The sequence below is a fragment of the Etheostoma spectabile genome, unplaced genomic scaffold, assembly GCF_008692095.1.
Source record: "Etheostoma spectabile isolate EspeVRDwgs_2016 unplaced genomic scaffold, UIUC_Espe_1.0 scaffold00008148, whole genome shotgun sequence".
Taxonomy (NCBI): Eukaryota; Metazoa; Chordata; class Actinopteri; order Perciformes; family Percidae; genus Etheostoma; species Etheostoma spectabile.
The window spans coordinates 30,455-51,725 of record NW_022603559.1 but is presented as its reverse complement, the minus strand read 5'-3'; the positions used below and the strand labels follow the sequence as shown (position 1 = coordinate 51,725).

The following is a 21,271-nucleotide window of genomic DNA, read 5'->3' as shown; positions in this document are numbered from 1 at the left end:
AAACTTTTCGTCATAGGGGCGTGGCCGTGGCGGGGCAGCCATTTTGTGCGATTCGCCACCCGACACAGGAAGGGGTGTAACTTGAGCGTACGTTGTCCCGATGGTTTGAAATTTCCACGATTCATCAGAGTCCGCCCCTGAGACATCTACACGCCGCTATTGGCTCAAAGTCATAGCGCCCCCTAGTGGCAACAGGAAGTAGGCCTAAAAAGACAAGGTGCTATACTTTAACGAACTCCTCCTAGAGATTTCATCCGATCATCTTCAAAACTTGGTGGTGTATCATCCTAAGATGTTACCGATGAAAAGTTTTAAAAGAAAAACTTTTCGTCAAACGGTGTGGGCGTGGCCATGGCGGCCATTTTGGGTGTGTTTAGCGATGAAGATGAAATTGGCTGTAACTACAGTGTACGTTGTCGTATCTGCTTGAAATTCCCACAAACACCAGAGTCCAGGCCTGAGGACAACCTACAGGCCAAAATTTACTTTTGGAGATAGCGCCACCATCTGGCAACAGGAAATATGCCTTAAACAGGAAGTGAGTGTAACTTGAGTGACATTGTCCGATTGCCTCAAAACTTTGGTTTCATCAGAGTCCGGCCCTGACGACATCTACATGCCGAAATTCGCTCACAGTCATAGCGCCACATAGTGGCAAAGGAAAGTAGTTCTAAAAGACAAGGTGCTATACTTTAACGAACTCCTCCTAGAGATTTCATCCGATCAACTTCAAACTTGTCTGTATCATCTCAAGATGTTGTAGATGAAAAAGTTATTAAAAGAAAAACTTTTCGTCATACGGTTGTGGGCGTGGCATGCATGACGTCCATTTTGAGTGTTTAGCGATGAAGAATTAAGTGGCAGTAACAACTACAGGTGTACGTTGTCGGATCTGCTGGAAATTTCCCCACAAACACCAATAGTCCCGGCCTGAGGACAACTACAGGCCAATATGGAGTTTTGGAGATAGCGCCACCATTTGGCAACAAGAAATATGCCTTATAAGAAAAACATCATCCGATTTACATGAAACTTAGGAATGTGTGGTCTACATGTGATAGTGAGGCGGCCCCTATATTATGACCACGCCAGTCACTCAGGCCACGCCCCTTTCATAACATTTGAACCGTTATAGGTACAGTCTTGTGTGAGATGCCATAGAACTCAGCAGAGGACTTCCTTTTTATTGGTGATGTTTGGACACGCCCCCCTTATGATGCGGCCACGCCCCCTTCCACAGATAGTGACCTGTATGACGTATAGGCTTGTGTAAGGTATCAATGAACTCAGCAGAGACTTCCTTGTTTTATTGGTGATGTTTGGACACGCCCCCTTATGTTGCGGCCACGCCCCTTCCACAGATAGTGACCTGTTATGGGGTATAGGGCGTTGTGAGGTATCAATGAAACTCAGCAGACGACTTCCTTTTTATTGGTGATGTTTGACACGCCCCCTTTATGATGCGGCACGCCCCCTTCCACAGATAGTGACCTGTATGAGTATAGGCTTGTGTAAGGTATCAATGAACTCAGCAGGGACTTCCTTTTTTATTGGTGACGTTTGACCCGCCCCAATATGATGCGGCCGCCCCCTTTCAAGGATATAATGAGCTGTATGACGTATGTGTGAGGTATCAATGAACTCAGCAGAGACTTCCTTTTTATTGGTGATGTCTGACACGCCCCCTTATGATGCGGCCACGCCCCCTTTCACAGATAATGACTGTATGACGTATAGGCTTGTGTAAGGTATCAATGAACTCAGCAGAGACTTCCTTTTTATTGGTGAGGTTTGACCCGCCCCAATATGATGCGGCCACGCCCCCTTTCACAGATAAGACTTGTATGACGTATAGGCTTGTGTGAGGTATCAATGACTCAGCAGGGAGTTCAACTTTTCATGGGCGACGATTTTGCAGCGTACGAGTGATGCTTTATTGCGCGGTCGCAAGGAGAGGCGTCCGCCAGTAACCACGACTGGCGGGGGTTAGCGAGGGCCCTCCATCGCTGCTTGCAGCTTAATTATATTATTATTCTTTTTCCGTCAAATGAATTGCCTTTTTGGAGGACTTATCATATTCAAAAACTCACCAAATTGGGCGGTCGCATCAAGTCTGGTGAAAAGATTATTTTAATGGTTTCGGGAATAGGGCGCACAAAAATGGCTCGCTAGAGCCACCTACAATATTACGAAAATTCAGCCCCTGCACTATGTTTTATGTAGAATCACGAAACTTGGTACACATATGTAGCATGGCAGGGGGACATAAAACTCCATGGTGCCCCCCCCTAAACCCAACAGGAAGTCCGCCATTGGTTTTGAATGTGCGAAATTAGTGCGATTTGCCCATTTCCACATGTCGTACTTTAACGAACTCCTCCTAGAGCTTTCGTCCGATCAGCTTCAAACTTGGTGTGTGTCATCTTAACATGTTAACGATGAAAAGTTATTAAAAGAAAAACTTTCGTCATAGGGCGTGGCCGTGGCGGGTCGGCCATTTTGTGCAATTCGCCACCGAAACAGGAAGTGTGGTGTAACTTGAGCGTACGTTGTCCGATTAGCTCGAAACTTTCCACGATTCATCAGAGTCCACCCTGACGACATCTACATGCCGCTATTGGCTCAAAGTCATTAGCGCCCCTAGTGGCAACAGGAAGTAGGCCTAAAAGACAGGTGCTATACTTTAACGAACTCCTCCTAGAGATTTCATCCGATCAACTTCAAACTTGGTATGTATCATCCTAAGATGTTACCGATGAAAAGTTATTAAAAGAAAAAACTTTTCGTCATACGGTGTGGGCGTGGCATGGCGGCCATTTGGGTGTTTAGGATGAAGATGAAATTGGCTGTAACTACAGTGTACGTTGTCATATCTGCTTGGAAATTTCCCACAAACACCAAGAGTCCAGGCCTGAGGACAACCTACAGGCCAGTATGGACTTTTGGTGATAGCGCCACCATCTGGCAACAGGAAATATGCGTCTGACAGGAAGTGAGTGTAACTTGAGTGTACATTGTCCAATTGCCTTGAAACTTTTCAGGATTCATCAGAGTCCGCCCCTGACGACATCTACATGCCGAAATTCGCTCAAAGTCATAGCGCCCCTAGTGGCAAACAGGAAGTAGTTCTAAAGGACAAGGTGCTATACTTTAACGAACTCCTCCTAGAGATTTCATCAGATCGACTTCAAATTCAGTATGAGTCATCTTAGATGTTGAAGATGAAAAGTTATTAAAAGAAAAAAACTTTTCGTTAAACGGTGTGGGCGTTGCATGGCGGCCATCTTGAGTGTTAGCAATGAAGAATTAAGTGGCTGTAACTACAGTGTACGTTGTCGTATCTGCTTGAAATGTCCCACAAACACCAAGAGTCCAGGCCTGAGGGCACCTACAGGCCAATTTGGACTTTTGGAGATAGCGCCACCACCTGGCAACAAGAAATATGCCTTATAGGACAAACATCATCCGATTTACATGAAACTTAGAATGTGTGGTCTACATGTGATAGTGAGGCGGCCCCTATATTATGACCACGCCCAGTCACGCAGGCCACGCCCCCTTTCATAACATTTGAAACCGTGTAACATAGATACTTATGTGAGGTATCATTGAACTCAGAGAAACTTTATTTTTTATTGGTGATGTTTGACCCGCCCCCCTATGATGCGGCCACGCCCCTTTCGCAGATAAGGAGCTGTATGACGTATAGGCTTGTGTGAGGTATCAATGAACTCAGCAGAGACTTCCTTTTTTATTGGTGATGTTTGACACGCCCCACTATGATGCGGGCCACGCCCCCGTTCACAGATAGTGAGTTGTATGAGTATAGGCTCGTGTAAGGTATCAATGAACTCAGCAGAGACTTCCTTTTTTATTAGTGATGTTTGACCCGCCCCCTTATGAATGCGGCACGCCCTTTCCCAGATAATCACCTGTATGACGTATAGGCTTGTGTGAGGTATCAATAAAAACTCAGTAGAGACTTCCTTTTTATTGGTGATGATGTTTGACCCGCCCCTAGATGCGGCCACGCCCCCTTTCACAGATAATGACTGTATGACGTATAGCTTGTGTGAGGTATCAATGAAACTCAGCAGAAAGTTCCTTTTTTATGGGTGATGTTTGACCCGCCCCTTATGATGCGGCCACGCCCCCCTTTCACAGATATGACCGTATGACGTATAGGCTTGTATGAGGTGTCAATGAACTCAGCAGAAAGTTCCTTTTTTATGGGTGATGTTGACCCGCCCCACTATGATGCCGGCCACGCCCTTTCACGGATAATGACCTCTGTGACGTATAGGCTTGTGTGAGGTATCAACGAACTCAGCAGGGAGTTCACTTTTCATTGGCGACGATATCCAGGGTACGAGTGACGCGCAAATGCGCGGTCGCAAGGAGAGGCGTCGCCAGTAACCCCGACTCGGCGCGGTTAGCGAGGGCCTCCATCGCTGCTTGCAGCTTTAAGATTATTATTCTTTATATTATTCTTTATTATTTTCCGCCAAATGAATTGCCTTTTTGAAGAATATCATATCAAAAACTCACCAAATTTGGCGGTTCGCATCAGGTCTGGTGAAAATTTAGTATTTTAATGGGTTTCGGGAATAGGAGCACAAAAATGGCTCGCTAGCCCAACCTACAATATTACGAAAATTCAGCCCCGCACTACGTTTTAACGTAGAGTCACGAAACTTGGTACACATATGTAGCATGGCAGGGCGGACATAAAACTCCATTGTAGCCCCCCCCTAAACCAACCGGGAAGTCCGCATTTTGTTTTGAATGTGCGAAATTAGTGCGATTTTGGCCATTTCCACATGTCGTACTTTAACGAACTCCTTCCTAGAGCTTTCGGTCCGATCATCCTTCAAATGGTGTGTGTATCTTAACATGTTACGATGAAAAGTTATTAAAAGAAAAACTTTTCGTCATAGGGCGTGGCCGTGGCGGGGCGGCCATTTTGTGCGATTCACCACGAAACAGGAAGTGGGTGTAACTGAGCGTAGGTTGTCCGATTAGCTCGAACTATCCACGACTCATCAGAGTCCGCCCCTGACGACATCTACACGCCGCTATTGGCTCAAAGTCATAGCGCCCCCTAGTGGCAACAGGAAGTGTTCTAAAAGACAAGGTGCTATACTTTAACGAACTCCTCCTAGAGATTTATCCGATCAGCTTCAAACTTGGTGTGTATCATCCTAAGATGTTTACCGATGAAAAGTTATTAAAAGAAAAACGTTCGTCATACGGGTGTGGGCGTGGCATGGCGGCCATTTGGGTGTTTAGCGATGAAGATGAAAAATTGGCTGTAACTACAGTGTACGTTGTCGTATCTGCTTGAAAATTTCCCACAATCACCAAGAGTCCCGGCCTGAGGACACCTACAGGCCAAAAATTTAATTTTGGAGATAGCGCCACCACCTGGCAACAGGAAATAATTCTTATATGACAAACATCATCCGATTTACAGAAAACTTAGAATTGTGGTCTACATGTGATACTGAGGCGGCCCCCTATATTATACCACGCCCAGTCACTCAGGCCACGCCCCCTTTCCTAACATTTGAACCGTGTAACATAGATATTTATGTGAGGTGTCATTGGAACTCAGCAGAGACTTCCTTTTTTATGGTGATGTTTGACCCCCCCTATGATGCGGCCACGCCCCTTTCCCAGACAAGGAGCTGTATGACGTATAGGCTTGTGTGAGGTATCAATGAACTCAGCAGAGACTTCCTTTTTTATTGTTGATGTTTGACACGCCCCCTTATGATGCGGCCACGCCCCCTTCCACAGATAGTGACCTGTATGGCGTATAGGCTTGTGTAAGGTATCAATGAACTCAGCAGAGACTTCCTTTTTTATTGGTGATGTTTGACACGCCCCCTTATGATGCGGCCACGCCCCCTTTCACAGATAATGACTTGTATGACGTATAGGCTTGTGTGAGGTATCAATGAACTCAGCGGGAAGTTCCCTTTTCATTGGCGACGATTTTCAGCGTGCGAGTGACGCGCAAATGCGCGGTCGCAAGGGGAGGCGTCCGCCAGTAACCCCGACTGGCGCGGGTTAGCGAGGGCCTTCCATCGCTGCTTGCAGCTTTAATTAGTATTTAGTACAGAAGTGCGCGATTTGAGACACAGCCTATGTTTAGCAGCGGGGCATAGAGCTGACGTGGCTAACGTAGGTAGGTAGCTAGCTATAAGTCTGTTGAACCAGAGATGGGGACGTAACAAAGTACAAATACTTGGTTACTGTACTCAAGTAGATTTCTTCTGATATTTTGTGGTGATTTTTACTTCTACTCCTACATTTGAACACAAATATCGGACTTTTTTCACATGAAGGGCATGTATCATGACCACTGCGCCACTATTATACCTGGTTGATAAGCAATACATTGTAACATATAATGTGTCTGTGTCTTATACTACAGGTTTTTAATTGCAATAACACAGATATTAAGTATGCCGAAATAACAACATCATGGTGATGATTAGTAAAACATCTGAAATCATACATGATCAGGTCTGTTTACAAGATGACAAGCAGACAACTTTTAAAATTCTTATTTTTCGGATGGAGTTTGGTTCGATCAGGGCCTGCTAACATTGGAGCTGCTCCTTAAACATAGCAACAGAGATATCCTTTTCAGAACTTACTAGATAGTAGTGTGTGTGAAAAATACGTATTATATTAGTGTATTATTATTATTATTATCTGTATGAACCCGGCACATCTGCTTACACTGATATCTTTTATTAATAATATATAATCTAATCTTAATATTGAGATCAGTGATGGATGAAGTGAAGCAATAATGACTTTTATGTTAAACAGTGTGACACATAGCTCTTGGATCTAAAGGCATATTTTGTCTGCATATTCATGGATTTCAATAGAAATTAGTTGAATTTTGCCATAAAAGTCTTTAAAGGCTGTTTTTTCTCACACTCCAAGCAAAGGTTTCCCCTTCTGTAGCACCTACATTCACAAACTGTACAGTCGTATACCTAACCATATTTGAAGGTGTTTACAGAGGAATTTGTTGAGAAGTCATTTTTGGCCTAATTTGTATGATATGGTTATGCCTACAAATCCATTTTTCAAGAATCTTGGCAGTATTTTCTCATTAACTGGGTAACAAAAGGAGATATTCATAATCCCTTCTGTAAATATCTTGTCATTGAATATATCAAGAAAAATGCAAAAATATTTTGAACCACCTTATTTTTTCAATGGTCAGATTCTTCACTTCAATATGCAAATTAGCAGATATTTAATTAGATATAACCTGATATAACCTTCAATACATTTTTTTCTGTCATTTATGTTAGTTATCAACGGTTAAAGTTTTATGGTGATATCTTTAAGTTAATTGTTGTTAGTCTATTCACCTGTAGTGTCTCACTTTAATGTGTTCATGCTTTTTTATACCAAAGTAGATTCTCACATTATTACAATGTATATAATATGCAATCCACCCAATTATATAATAATAATAATAATAATAATAATATGAAGAGTTATCTCTGCCCACAATTGCATCCTTGAGAGAGAAGATGTGGTGTTAGTTATAGCGTTTGAGCCTTAAAACTAAATGTAGGCGGCAGGTGGCAATTTAAAATCAAACAAATACATTAGAATATAATTCAGTAATAAACTCTGGCATTCTGTACTGCCATCAAGTATTATTATTCCAGCTAAGGTAAAGACTGCGTGATGAAATCTCTTCTCCTTTGTGTCTTGTTAGGGGAAATAACATCTTTAAATATGCAAATTATTATAATGTATATGTGTTTTCTGCTTATGATCAAAACTTTAAATCTTCATTAATCTCATCGGTGTTAAGTAAATTACTTTTTTGTTACTGAGTGTGTGAACTGGTGAATAAGATATACTAGCTGCCTTTTGCTTTTCCTAACGTAGCGTAAAACCTTTTCATGAAACTTGTACAGAAGCAACAGTAGATGCAACTATGGTAATGTCAAAAGTGTGTTAATATTTGAGTATTTACTGAAGAAATGAATGACAACCAAAATTGCAAAACATGTAACCTTTAATTAAACATTTCAACTGAACATTTTAAACAACAAAAATGTAACATTATTATCAAACAACAAATCTATAAAAAACTAAACTAAACTACCAAACTTATTTTTCCTTATCACAGGCCTCTGCCTCTTGCCTGAGGTTTTAATTTTTAAATAAAAAGGCAGCTTTGTCAGATGTTTTTCTAATGGTGCCGACAGGGCTTCCTCGATCTCGTACACAGCGTCCCCCTCCTCCACCGAGAGCTGCAGGTAGCCCGGCTTCCCAAACCCAGTGGCTCCCAGAGCGCTGACCTCAGCCGTGGAGACCGGGTCCTGGACGGAGGAAATCAACATTTATTAGCACTGATTTCAAGTTCCTGTAATCACAATGTTTGAAATAAAACATCCATCCTCTGGAGGAGTCCATCAAAGTTAATAAACAACAGTGTTGCCTAAAAATCTAAACTGCATTGGTGATTGACAATAGTTTTCTGTTTTCTAGTTTTCTGCAATGCCTCAGAATATTAATATTCCTAAATGTACTGAACTCATGCACTGTAATCTTTCAGAGAGGAGATATCCATGCCCCTTTACTGAAATATTTCTTTTATTAAGCAATAAATAGCTATGTACTGTATCCAGTAGGCTACTTTTTTTACTTTTGTTTTTCTTGCAAAAATGTTATGATTTGTGATTCTATTTTTCTTTATTTTGTCAAAATGTTTATTTTTTTCTAAAACCTTTTCTTTGATTAGCTACTGCAGAAACTCTACCTTTGAGTTTACAGAAGACTGAGTCTGAGAAAACTAAAAATAGAAACACAAAGACTGCAGTGTTTTATATCAGTGTGTTGCTGGTGATGAGTCATTCAAACGGTGCGTTGTGTGTATGGTTTATGTTAAGAACTCATTTTTAGAAAGAGTGTTAACTTTTGATTGCAGTGTTTCATTTTGGCGTAGTTTTTTTTCCAAGTACTGTGTCTGATTGCCTTGTGTGTAGTTTTGACATAATGAGCCAAATTCTGTCATAAATTGATACGGCTAGAAATACAAAATAAGGGATTGTATGTATAATCCCTTTATTGAAATATTTATAGAGGGTGTTTTAAATATTTTACATTTTGTATTTTGTCATACATACATCAATACTCGCTCCATATATTGTCTATATGTTGCATATTTAAATTACCAATTAAATCATCAATGAAAAAAATACCTCAAGGGCCGTGTGGCCTGTTGACTGGAGGCGGAACCCATATGAGGATTTGTTGCCTTTTAAATGAGTCAGCTTTGCCTGCTGACCCATTTGAATGTCAAACATCGCTGCATCCCTCCACAGGCTCACTTCAACCTGATGTTTGTTCTACAAAAAAAGAAATATATATTATTGGTATCCCTGTAAAACAATAGGTTATCCCGTATTCCCTTTAAAACTAAATTACCATAGCATTGCTAGGTTATATGTCATGTATACTAGATTATAATAATAACAAAAAAAAACCTATGTACAGAGTATTGTGTGTAGGCTACGTGTATTATTTGTGTGATTGCCAATGACCAGGCTGCGACAGGGTGTCCCACCCTGAACAGACTGAGTTGAAGAAACACTGTCACAGACCTTGGTCGTTCCAAACTAGGACTCTTTACACTACAGGACCTTTCATAATATTATAAATACATTTTTTTTGAGAGCAATGGTCGTACTGCTCCGTCCTCAAAGCTCCAGGAACAGAACTCTTTTTTTCTGTTTTACTAACTAAAGCTGAAACGTGTATAGGCGGGGGCTTGTAGTATGGTGTCTCCGGTGTGGTAAGCAAGATTTTATCGAAAGCCATTCTGAAAAAAACAAAAAAAACAAAATGGGGAAGAAACAAATTAATATGACAGAAGACATCAGTAAAATAGCTCCCAGCCTCAGATGGATGGACCTATATGCTGTAGGCTTGGCCTATAGCTGCTCCGTCAAATTGCGGGATTTTTGCTTTCACGTTCCCGCCACTGATGCTTTGCTTTATCTCCATCGTTTAATTGTTCTTAATCTCCTTAAATGGCAGCTAATAGCCTTGAGATACCACAACGGTTTAAAGCGGCTAGGAAAATTTTAAAATTTTACTTTTCTTTTCCCCATAAAAAACCATGGTAGCTATAGACTCAATCCTAACATCATGTTCTTGAGTTACAACTCTTTAGCTTAACATCAGACAGGCGCAATAGCTCAGCGCAGTTGGCTGTTAACGGAAAGGATGGTGGTTCAAGTCCACCCAATAACCTGGAGTGAGCCAACTCTGGGTTTATCCTTCTGCAGGAGACCATAGAGCAGCAATCATGTTCATATTAAACAGAAAAAACACAAGTATCCTTTTAAAGAAGGAAAAAAAATAGATAAAAACAATTGTAAACTTGAGACTACCCTCACGCTTATAGTCAATGTTAGTGCTACCTTCTTGTCATGACACCGTCAGTGTCCCTACCCTTCCCGACTCTTTTTAGAGACGTTATCGTCGTCCTTGGACTCTTCTTCACACTAACTAAGCCAATTTAGTGCTGCCTTTGTGTCTATAACGAACGACAAATCACACTTTTTCTTTAAAGTGCTACCCTTTGAGTCTGCCTTTAGTCTGTGACTGTCACAGATTGACAAAGCTCATGGCAAATTTATAGTTTGCCGAGTGCTGATGGTTTTTCCCATGTCTACAGAATATTCCTAATTCTGTGTTGTATGATGGTAGCTATAGACTCAACTCCTAACTTTCTTTGAGTTACCACACTCTTTTGCTAAGGCTCATATGCTAAAAAGGATGAATTCAATGAAATATCCATTACAGAAAGCAATAATACTACTGCAAAGTAAGGCCCTGAGGCAAATCTTTGCTGGACATCCCGATGGTTTTCGATGTCCCAACCCTGGAAGACAAGACAAAAACACGCTCTCCATAAATGCTGGAGACCTGAATTTGCCACCAAAACTAGAGCGTAATGTGGTTAACATTGAATTAAATTTACCACACGTTTTTTTTAGCTAAAAAAACTACAAAAGATTATTTTTTCCCTTTCCATCCACCACATTAACGGACCTAAAGACGCTTTTCCTGTCACCCAACATATAGAATGGGTGTTCTTTTTTTTTTTAGACATAGCCTAATGTTAACATTAGATCCTATTAAAGATAGATGGACAGATGGGCAACTGTAAAGGTAACGGTTTAATGTTAACTTTACCTCCACAAATATAACCACGTAGCCTGTACTAGGCCTATAATATAGCTGTAATAAGTTTTGCTTAATCATTCTAAAACACTGACAAACCAACCAACAGAATCGGGAACATAACGTTAGCATTAACCGGAGGTAACGTTAGCCAAAATGCAGCAACAGCTAGCTCAAAAGCTAGCAGCAACCGACCTGAAACTTCCAGAATATGGGTTACATTGTATTTCAGGCAATGGTCTGACAGTAAAGTAAAAAAGATGTGCCGAACAGCGCATGTAGAACGAGTTGTGTTAGCTGTACCAAACGTCGTAATATAAGCTAGCTAATCCTAAATTAGTTAACAGCTAGCTCTAGCCTAGCTATGACACAGGTCGGTAAGCTAACGTCTTCCGCTTGCGAAGGCTATCAGCAGAGATTTTAATGTGACAGCTTATTAAAGATTGATCTTACCTTATCGCTGCTCCAGCTCTCTCTGAGTAGTGTGTGTGACCGGACTCTGCGCACACGGACCAAACGGTCCTCCTTTGATGTCTCGAGCCGACTTCTTTCAACACACCTTTGAAGTATTACCCGCTATTCTTTTGAAGTCGTGAGGTCAGAGGTCAAATATGGCGGTTCAAGGATTTAGATCCATAATCCCTTTCTTGTTGGTCTCTACAACTCTCAATAAGTTATTTACACTGCTGAAACGCATGTCACATTTTTAAATTACTTCACTGCTAAAAGCATAATAAATAAGATGTCAATATCTCTATAAAATGAAATAATTTAATTTTATAGAGATATTTTATTTTTCCATTTCATTTTTATGATTCTATAACATAAACTAAATATTTTATTTAAGTCTGTCTTATTCAACTACAGTAGCACTACAGCTGTTGTTTTACAGCTGACTACCGCAAATTAAAAAAATACAGTAAATCACTGTAAATTAAATGTTGCGACCCATAATGCAATGTTTATTACAGTAATTAACTGGAAAAGAAAATTATGGTATTTTAGAAAGAAAGTCACCAGGATGACTCCCACAAGGACATTGAAATATCACTGAACAAAAGAAAGAATCTGGGTAAAACATGTAATGTTAATGTTGTATATGGCTTCAAAACCTGTGAATAAAACTGCGGTGGCTGGAAAGCCAAACCTGGGCAAAATGATTGCACTGCTATGGTATAAATCATGGTCGAAAAGTAACACACCTGTTGTCTTTCTGCTGGACAACACAACGTTCACTGCAAATCTTGTAATACAGACTGAAAATAAATGCTAAGAGATACATTGGTGGAGACGGATGACTTCCAGTACCTATGAGATAACACAATATTTTTTGTGAAGGCACATCTGTAATTTGTTATACTGGGATGTTTTATCGGTTTTCTACCATTCTTAAAGAATTCTTAAAGTGCAAATCGTAGTGCACTGCCTGTGTCTGTGGATCCTCGTGGAGGCAGCTTGTAATATTGATATGCTCCCTTACTTGTACCATAACAGAGATCTATTGTTTCATCAAATCCGGTTGGGCGAGTAACCTTTCTGGCTAATCTTGACAAATAAAGCAAGTAACCACACAATGAAAACTACTGAGACAGCTGGGAATCGAACCCAGGTCAACTGCTTAGAAGGCAGCTATGCTCACCACTATACCACCATCACTGGACAATGTTTACTGAAAATCTTGTAACACATCTGGGCGTTGAGACTCAAAATGGGCTCTATCACTGAGCTACAGCCCCTGAAGATTATTTTTGACTTTTTGGTGAGATCACTGAATAAGAGAAGAAACCTGGGGGGAATATGTAATGTTAATGTTGTATATGGCTTCAAAACCTGATGGTGGCTGGAAATCAAACCATGGCAAAATGCTTGCTCTGCTATTGTATAAATCAAAGTTAAAAAGTAACATCACTCAAAGAAAGCTACTGCGATGGCTGGGAATCCAACGCCAGTCAACTGCTTGGAAGGCAGCTATGCTCACCACTATACCACCATCGCTGGACAGTGCACGGTTTACTGCAAATCTTGCAACACATTGAACCCGGGGCCTCACACATGCAAAGCATGCGCTCTACCACTGAGCTACATCCCCTGATCATTGTCAGATTTTTTTTTACTTTTTCTGAGATCATTGAATAAGAGAAGAAACCTGGGTGAAGTATGTAATATTTATGTTGTATATGGTTTCAAAACGTGGCGGTGGCTGGAAATTGAAGCTTGGCTATGGTACAAATCTAGTCAAAAAGTAACACATCTTTTGCCTTTCTGCTGCACAATACAACACTCACTGCAAATCTTGCAACACATCTGGGCATTGAGAAATGCATTAGTGGAGACGGGTGGCTTCCAGTGCCTATGAGATAATACAATATTGTTCATGAAGCCACAAACTATGTAGGGTGTTGTTTTAAGGCCCCGGATCCCTAACAGGGGAGTATACTTCCTTCAATGTTCAGTTAATTTTCTGATCGGTTAAGATTTCTATGGGGACCATAGAAATCATGATTGTACTTTTGTTTTTGAATGGTACATGAACATATTTTAAAGAGTGGTTTTATATCTGTGCTGCGAATTTTGACAAATTGTTTTGATCACTTGAGGTATTTCAGTGAAGTCTTTGGTCTTGGACAGTTACCTTGCAATCTAAAACTGTATATCCTATCGTCTCTGGAACAATAGTTGGCAGTTGGAGGAGTAATGGCTCTTTACAGTGAATATGCAAAAGAAGATGTTCAAAAATTCAGCCCAGGTAAATGCTCAGCCCATATTCACACAGACCTAAACCTACTCACTTAATGCTGGTTACAATATTCTAAAATCAATGCCAGAGAAAAATGATAAAGTGTGATAACATTTTTTAATAGTAATATTGGCAGTTTTTAAAAAAGTATTGGCTTTTTCCTTGCAAAGGTTTTTTTTTCCAATAACATTAACAAGCATACCATTAGTTAGGGTGCCTGTGTTTGTCACAATGTGGCGAAGTGCTATTTGCAGGTAGTGTGGCTGAGTGGTCTAAGGCGCTGGATTTAGGCTCCTGTCTCTCTGGATGCGTGGGTTCAAATCCCACCACTGCCATTTACATACATTACATAGCTGGAAGCCAACCGATGTGATGTCTTACAGCTGTGTCATTTGGCCTGAACTTGGTGAAGTAACTAGAATCATCAATCACCTTGCTGAGATTGTTCCTTGTTAACCTGTAAACCTTCCTTTCCAGCACCTTGGAGAAGTAGAAAATCAACAAATGATTGCGATAGTTAATCGTGATAGTTAATCGTGATCTCTAATTGTCGTTATCGTTTTGGCCATAATCGGCTCAAAGAGATTTTATCAAACCAGGTTGGGCAAGTAACCTTTCTGCTGACTTCTTGTAAAAATAGCAAATAACACAACTCAAAGAAAGCTACTGCAATGGCTGGGAATCAAACCCAGGTCAACTGCTTGGAAGGCAGCTATGCTCACCACTATACCACCATCACTGGGCAGCACTTTTTCACTTCAAATCTTGTAATACATTTCGGTATTGAGACTGGAAATGCGCTCTATCACTGAAAGCACCTCCAGGGGGTCCTGTGTTATCACAATCACAGGAATGGGAAGTTCGTATGTCAGTGCTAGACCCCTTCGATAGCTCAGTTGGTAGAGCGGAGGACTGTAGAGGCATAAAGCTGAAATCCTTATGTCGCTGGTTCAAATCCGGCTCGAAGGAGAAGTTTTTTTCCAGAGTTTCCCTTCAGGGATCAATCAAGTATTTCTAATTCTGATGTAGAGATGGACAGATGACCCAAAAACATGATACTTCTTGCCGGGACATAACATGAAACAAAAAAAAGAGGTGGGGTAGATATGAGCGCAGAAATCCTTTTACGACAGGCTTTACGTGAGATTCATGAAACGTTCGGATCACACGATCACAAGAACGTATCACAAGAATGATCGTACATTGATAAATGCAGCGGCGGAAAGCGACTTGATTTTGCCACTAAGAAGTGATACTAGTATTGTGATGAATTTGCCTCGCGTGTGACACTCTTTTCCATCATATTCAATAAATAAACCAGATTAAATGCAAAGTAGTCTCATCCAGGACCTATTGCACCCTAAGCGAGAATCATAAACCTAGAACAATGAACAAGGAGAGTCATGTTGTGCTCATTGTTCCTCATATCTTTAATAGGGCCAAAAAAATCACTGAATCAATCAGGATTTCCACGTCACCTTCAACGCCCCATATCCACTCGTAGAGTAACCTGGCTTCAAGTATTTGCTGTATGTACTCAAACCTCGTTACAACATGCCATCCCGTCCACCGGGACTTCAGTGTACCGTTCCACCCCTTTAATACATGTCAATCAAGCTGAGCCTGTAAAGGCCACACCGTCTGATTAGTCAAGTGGAAACACCTGTGGGAGTGGAACATGGATGTGTAGAGATGGGCTTTCAAACAATGCACCTTTTTGACTTGTCAAAGTAGGAAAAGCAAAGGTAGAAATAAAATGAATTTTGGCTTAACTCAGTTTATATTTATACACTGGACATATGGCATTACAAAGTCAAGAAAGTAGGTGTTGACCCTTTCAAGTAACCTGGTTTACCATGGACCAAACATACTTTGAGACTCACTATAACTTCACTTAATTAGAAAGCTTATCATGTTTTGTTACCTTTAAACATGTTAGTTTTCCATATATCTGCTACTACCACTCTGATCATATTCCCTTCCTCAACACTCCATAAAGAAGTAAAGAACAATCATCAATGACGCAGAGCATATGAAGTGAATCATTACTCTCTGTTAGCTTCACGCTCAGAAAGGAATATCATAACTCATCATCGTGGTCAGCGAGACCAAACACTTTAGAAACACATTCCTCAAGTCAGAAACTCTAGAAATGATCCCTGAAAGTATAGTCTTGGTTAGACTGAGGGGGGGAACTGCATCTCATTCACTGCAGAGTGATTGTCACTCAGGGTTCAGAGGGACAGAAGCTAATCGTTAAGTGCTCCAGATGACTCTGAGGTGAGAAAATCTATTTAGATCTTTAAGAAGACCGATATGTAGATTGAATTAGATTTTCAGTCACTGTTGTCTCAATACTTCATTGTCAGCCTACTTATTCTCTACAATAAATGCTCCAGTCCTTTCTTTGCATTAATACTGGTTCTTAACATGCTTCCACTGGCCCAGATTATGGAAAACAACAAAATAAATTACCATAGTTATACGGACGACACACAAATTTACATAACCTTATCTCCAGGGGACTACAGTCCAATACAAAAACTGACTAAGTGCATTGAACAAATTAACGGCTGGATGTGCCAGAACTTTCTGAAATTAAATGAAGGAAAAACTGAGGTTGTTGTTTTTGGAGCAAAAGAGGAACGATTAAATGTCTGAACTCAGCTTCAAACAACAATGTTAAAAACAACAGACAAAGCCAGAAATCTTGGTGTAGTCATGGACTCAGACCTGAACTTTAACAGCCACATTAAGACAATTACAAAGTCAGCCTACTATCACCTTAAGAATATATCAAGGGTTAAAGGACTTATGTGTCAACAGGATTTGGAAAAACTGGTCCATGCTTTCATCTTCAGTAGACTTGACTACTGTAACGGGGTCTTTACAGGTCTCCCTAAAAAATCAATCAGACAGCTGCAGCTGATTCAGAACGCTGCTGCTCGAGTCCTCACTAAGACCAAGAGACTGGATCACATCACTCCAGTCCTCACTAAGACCAAGAGACTGGATCACATCACTCCAGTCCTCACTAAGACCAAGAGACTGGATCACATCACTCCAGTTCTGAAGTCTTTACACTGGCTTCCTGTGCCTCAAAGAATTGATTTCAAAGTACTCTTGCTAGTTTATAAATCACTTAACGGTTTAGGTCCAAAATACATTTCTGATCTGCTACTACACTATGACCCCCCCAGACCTCTCAGGTCATCTGGGACAGGTCTGCTTTCTGTCCCCAGAGTTAGAACTAAACAAGGGGAAGCATTTTAAGCTTGTTGCGTATTTCATTAGCATTGTGTGGGGCAGGTGGGGCTTGAAAATTCCCCCTTCCCCCAATTTTACTTTCACTTTTTACTGACAAAATCAAGTCTGTGTTTTGGTAAAATTATTTTGTATCAAATGTTTCCTGTTGTCAAATGATATTGGAAAGCTGAATCGGGCAGTGGAGCCATGAAAAGACCCCATGCCAATCTACTTGACCATAGTCTTTCAAGTCAGTGACAAATCCAAGCTGCATTTTCTTTTTTACCAAAATTTAAGTTCCAATGTTGGTAAAATGTTTTGCTTCAAAAGTAGTCTTTCGTCCACTATAATCACAAAGCTCAGTCTGGCAGTGGAGCCATAAAAACACTACATGCCAAACCAACTACTTAACAATTGCCTTGCAAGTCACTGACTGATCACATTTACTTCATGAAAAACTATGATGTTTTTTATGTGGCTTGTTGGTCTAGGGGTATGATTCTCGCTTTGGGTGTGTGAGGTCACGGGTTCGACTCCCGGACGAGCCCTGAAGGCAGGAGTTGTTACAATTGTAATCTGAAATTTGAAATCCAATTTAACATTAAATTAGGAGCAGTCAAAGTTATATTAGAGCATGCTGGCAATTTTTCATGTCCTGCTTCAACTGGACGCAACAGAAAAAATGAGAGGTACATGGTTCTCCTTTTTCATTTGTCGCGTTCTGACTGTCAGAGATTTATTTTATTTTTTTCGAATTTATTAAATCTGTTTGATCCGTAGAACACAGTCCCCCCGCCTCTGATCAACCCATATCAATTGCATGCTTAAAATAACATACCGGTTAAAGCCCTGCCCATTTCAAGACAACCTGACCCACTTCCGGATTAAATCCTGTCCACTCCCGGGTTAGGCCCCGCCCAGTCCGAGTACAGATACAGAAACAGATACAGATACAGATAATGCTGTACACGCTCATCCCTACCAGGTACTTTAAGATCAGAGGGTAAGGTCTTCAATCTTCTGAGGTATGATTCCATCCAGAACCGTGTCATAGCTGCAGTCTTAGGATTTCTGGATGGGGCTGTGGCTGCTGTTATGTGTATAGCTGTAAATCTGCTCCCTAAAAACAACAACAGGTCCGGCACTCTTTTCCCTCCTTTCTCCTTTGGCTTCTTCATCACTCTTCTTTGCACTCGTTACTACTTGGACCTCCACAGGAAATGAAAAATGGCTCGTTGCAGGTCTAAAATCTCTTTTCTGGGTGGGATAAAAACAGAGCCGATGAGTAAAAGCAAAGGTAAGCAAAAGCAAGAACAAAGGGCTCGGCCAAACAGCAAAGCCCACCAAAAATAGTTTCAACTCATCGGCGTTCCCCTCCAAGGAAGTCTTTAGTAAAAGGCAAAAGACTTGTGCGTTATGAAGAGAAACCAGAGTGAGTACAGCCGTCTGCTCGAGAGCAGCAGAAAACCCTAGTCGACCCAGTCCAAACCATCGCGGTAAGCCTCACTGGGTGTCCAAACTAAAATGATAAGAGGCAACTTGGTAGACTCCTTACTGATGTTTGTATATGTACTCAGATTGCCCTGTTTTTAAAACACCAGCCAATCACAAGTGTTACATGTGAATAATCAATGTGTGAGTAATCAGGAAGCTCACATAAAAGATAGCTGCAAGATCTACCAAATGTTTAACTTTGCAACCCGTAAACTGTTGGAACCTTGGTTGCCACCTTCTATCAAAATTTGAATCACAGATTGTCCAGCCCCTGTGACTGAACACCAGAGCAGAGTGGCGCAGCAGGAAGCGTGTTGGGCCCATAACCCAGAGGTCGATGGATTGAAACCATCCTCTGCTAATTCCTATGATTTGTAGAAGCATCAGGTATATTTCCAGTCTGTTGATGTTTAACAAAGCATCTGTTGCTGCAAGTGTCTAAAGTGAAATGTCTCCACCTGCTGCAGGGCTGCCAACTTTTCCCCAAACCTTGGAGTGAGATTTGGGGGGGCAACCCATATTTTGCCACGTACAAAGCAATTTTTTGGGGTCTTTATCCTTCAGGGTTTAAATTGTGATTTGTGATATGTGGGAGGGTGGGGTTCTCCCTAGGGGGGTCTGGGGGTATGCCCCCCCAGGAAAAATAAATTGAAAAATAAACCATTAAGGGCACTTTCTGGAGAGTTTCTTTGCAAAAAAATGGAGAAATCAAGTCTTACATGATATGTGCAAAACTGTAGGGTTAAGAACCTTTGCATGTTGTAGTATCAACAGGTTTTACGGCATTCAGCATTTACATTATATACATTATTAACTTCTTATGATATAAGACTGACCCAGACAACGTGCCAAACATAATGAACCACATGAAGAGACAGGAGCAAATCTCATCAACAGCTGAGAAATTGGGTCTGTGGGGAACAGGTCCAGGGGTCCCTGGTGTTGGGACAAGGGACCCAAGTTAAATTAATGTTGAGGATCAACTAAGACCACTGAAATTCTAAAGAATAAGAACCACTGATCTACATAAATTCTTATCCTTTAACCTTTGTGCCAAGGTTCAGTAATGTTTGGCCCTCATCCTCTGGGCCCACTTACTGGATTTACTTTTTGGGGAAAAAAAGACTATTTTTTCATTTCATAAAACATCAAATTAATTATTTACAGTTACATTTAGAGATGCACCGAGGTTAGAGAAGCACAATAGTGGCCCAATGTTGCAGTATAGTATATATAGTATAGTGTATATATGTAGTATATAGTATAGTATATATAGTATAGTATATATAGTATAGCTCAGATGTGACTGTGGAATGCTCTCCCTGACCACCTGAGGACACCACAGACTGTGGATGATTTTAAACGTGGCCTTAAAACCCACCTTTTTAGGAGAGCTTATGACTGATCTCTTGCCCTTTTCTACATTGTTTTTGTTTATTTTTTATATTTATTATTTCCATGCTCTCCATGTGTTTTTTTTATCACTTATTTTCTTTTTTTTTTTTTTTTACCATGTAGCACTTTGAGATTTTTGCAATATAAGTGCATTATAAATTAAATTTATTATTATTATTATTATTATGTGTTTCACCAGATTTCTGCCCATGTTTACAACTTTGTGCACATTCAAAATATAACTCCTCCCATCTCTGTTGGCCGAGATTTGGAGAGTTGTAATATAGTCTGCTGTGCATGTCATTGCTCCGCTGATATGGTAGATCTCACTCAGACCGTCTGACAGACACAGAGGACCATTTGGGTCTCTGACAAAGTTTAGAGGAGGCTGTACGCTGCGCATTATCGGAGGACTACACGGATGCAACGCGTCACTGTCCACAGCAGAGCAGGTCCACTAACATGAACTGAAGTTGCTACGCTACCAGCCGCGCTGCTCACCTCTATTGTTACAGAGAGAGTGGACACGAAGCGACGGACGGGTCTGTGATACTCAGAGCTCATACCTAAAGCCGGGGAAATGGGATGGATCGTAAAAAAATGTTCTCAGTTTGCGACAATTCGAAACTTTCACAGACAGGAGCGCTCTTGAACCCCCTCACAGTCTCTGAAAGCACACTAGTGGCTAAACAGATAAATCTATAGATAAACTCATCTATCAGAAATTTGACCGACCGGGTTGACACTTCTGCGTGAGAAATCGGGGGTGTGGCGTGTGAGCGTGTGAAACCAGTCAAATGCGTGTGTCTCACGGCCAATGCGTGAGAGTTGGCAGCCCTGCTGCTGAAGAGTAAACTTAAAGCCCATGTTGCAGGTTTAATTTTCCAACGAATTTGCACTTAATGATTGTTGGTAATAAACATTCAAACTGTTATCCACTGTATATGATATTGAAAAGTATCACATAACATAAAATAACACGAAAAAGTAGGTCATAATTTACAGTGGTTTGCTTTTCTCCCACAATGCATTGCATGACGTCACACAAGGGAGACGATAGGCCAGCCAGCTTAGAGAGACCATTGAGAGTTACGAGAGAGATAGAAGACAACAGTGTAAGAACTACAACATAACATTGTACAACTGTAAGTAACATTT

General features: G+C 40.8%; 6 non-coding genes across 6 annotated transcripts; 3 read left to right on the top strand and 3 right to left on the bottom strand.

Annotated features, from left to right (window-relative positions):
- Positions 1 to 12,825: 12,825 nt before the first annotated feature.
- trnar-ucu (transfer RNA arginine (anticodon UCU)) lies at positions 12,826 to 12,897 on the bottom strand. The gene has a single exon. It is a non-coding gene; the product is annotated as a tRNA-Arg (tRNA).
- Positions 12,898 to 14,231: 1,334 nt separating this feature from the next.
- trnal-uag (transfer RNA leucine (anticodon UAG)) lies at positions 14,232 to 14,313 on the top strand. Its single transcript has one exon. It is a non-coding gene; the product is annotated as a tRNA-Leu (tRNA).
- A 546-nt stretch (positions 14,314 to 14,859) lies between these two features.
- Positions 14,860 to 14,947, top strand: trnay-gua (transfer RNA tyrosine (anticodon GUA)). Its single transcript is given in 2 exon segments — positions 14,860 to 14,896; positions 14,912 to 14,947. It is a non-coding gene; the product is annotated as a tRNA-Tyr (tRNA).
- Positions 14,948 to 15,937: 990 nt separating this feature from the next.
- LOC116678778 (small nucleolar RNA U3) lies at positions 15,938 to 16,153 on the bottom strand. The gene has a single exon (XR_004329392.1). It is a non-coding gene; the product is annotated as a small nucleolar RNA U3 (small nucleolar RNA).
- Positions 16,154 to 17,700: 1,547 nt separating this feature from the next.
- trnap-ugg (transfer RNA proline (anticodon UGG)) lies at positions 17,701 to 17,772 on the top strand. Its single transcript has one exon. It is a non-coding gene; the product is annotated as a tRNA-Pro (tRNA).
- Positions 17,773 to 18,544: 772 nt separating this feature from the next.
- LOC116678780 (U5 spliceosomal RNA) lies at positions 18,545 to 18,660 on the bottom strand. The gene has a single exon (XR_004329394.1). It is a non-coding gene; the product is annotated as a U5 spliceosomal RNA (small nuclear RNA).
- Between the last annotated feature and the right edge of the window lie 2,611 nt (positions 18,661 to 21,271).